Raw genomic sequence first — 1865 nt, 5'->3', positions numbered from 1 at the left:
GAACCACAACACACACACACACACACACACACACACACACACGCAGACACGCGCACACACACACGCACGCACGCATGCACACACACGCACACACACACACGCACACTGGTGCCGTTTTTCAGGCTATTCTGACACAGATCTTACATAAGTGTGTTATGTGGAACTCTTCAAACTGCTACACAATTCTTTACAGATTCTCTGCAGACACACAGATTTGGTTAATTTCATCTGCTGACCACGAGATATACAGTATATTGATATGATCTGATAAAATATGCCTGTGTTCATATAAAAACGAGAAAGTTTGAAATGTGGGGCCATTTGCTGTCATGCCCTAAAACCTGAGCGATTCGCTGATGTCACCCAAAGACATTATAAAGTCATTTTCCTTTAAATCGACCCTAACATTTTTCTTTCGAAGAGCTTTTACTCAGCGATTTCTGTTTTTATTCCTTTTGTGTTGTATTGTCAAATATTGTTTTTCTTTCTTAAAAAGCTACTTGTAAAGGCACTCAATTTACAAAACTATATTATTAATCAACTCAATATCAATCAAACAGAATATAGTTTCAACACTTAAACGTTACACATGTTAGCATGAGATTAGTGTTTAACCGGGATTATTCCTGTAAGGACCCAGATAAACCGCGCAGGTTATCCTGAAATCTCACATGCTCTGATCCGCAGTCCCGGCGTGCATCACTGAGCATGTCTGTACACATTTACAGTGGGCTTTAAAAACCCAGTGTGACATTTCAGCTTGGCCCTGGGAAGCTGGCAAATCCCGACTCGTATCCCAGTTTGACCTTTCACGGAAGAGGAAGACGGCGATCTACCAGCATGTCATCATCGCTGAAGATGTCACAACGATGCGATGAGAGATTCCTAGTTTAACATTTTAAACTTTGTTTCTGTTTACTCCCGAGTCAACATGAAGAAAATACTGTCCCACGTTTTTTGAAAGATGTTCTGAAGTAGACATAGACAATTCAGATTTATTATTTACTCACTTAATGTGCGTTTCAGCTCTTATTTGTGAATGATTCATGTCTGTGTGTCTTCATGCATTAAATCAAGACATGACCTACATACTGTATCTTCTCACGTTATGGAGGTAAATGATGTTGATTTTAATGATATCTATAAATGCTAATACATAAACAGACTAAAGATGCAGTCTGCACACTGTTTTCAATTCATACAAATGTCAATTTTGGAGATGACCATCACATCATTTTTTTCATAGTGTGACCGTTCCTTGTATCTCGGGACATTGAGGTCAGATCAGCCCACAGTTATTTGTTTACTTTATGTACTGTTTGCTTATTTATATGAATTTGGCTGCTGATTTACACAATAGAGAATAATCTAATGTCTCGTGTGATCTTCAGGCTTCATTTGAGGTCAGTTAAATAAGAAGCGTTTCTCTTTTGAGAAAGATACAGATTAACGCATCATGCAGAGCTGTCAGACATTTCATTTCTAAAACTGTCGACTGATGTTCACCACTCCATCAAAGCAACATCTTATTTCACATTTTCTTAATGCGCTGCCGCTGAGGCAGTAAAGAGACGGAAAACATCACACAGCAGCTGTTGGAAAGGCTAAAGGCTTCACATTATCATGCTAAAACTCTAATCACCGGAAAATAACATTTGCATACTGTGGGAATATTTTTCAGATAAAAGTATGATTTAAATATCAATATAATCAATAAGTGTTTTCTTTCATTAAATCATTAAGCTGTGTGATTTTGTCATGTGCTTGCTATCTTACTCAGTAAAATAGTTACTGTGGCAAATGGGGGTTGGAGCCATAAATTATCTAGATCAACACACACACACACACACACACACACACACACA

This window comes from Triplophysa rosa, linkage group LG5 (genome assembly GCF_024868665.1).
Source record: "Triplophysa rosa linkage group LG5, Trosa_1v2, whole genome shotgun sequence".
NCBI lineage: Eukaryota > Metazoa > Chordata > Actinopteri > Cypriniformes > Nemacheilidae > Triplophysa > Triplophysa rosa.
This window is presented reverse-complemented; position numbering follows the sequence as displayed.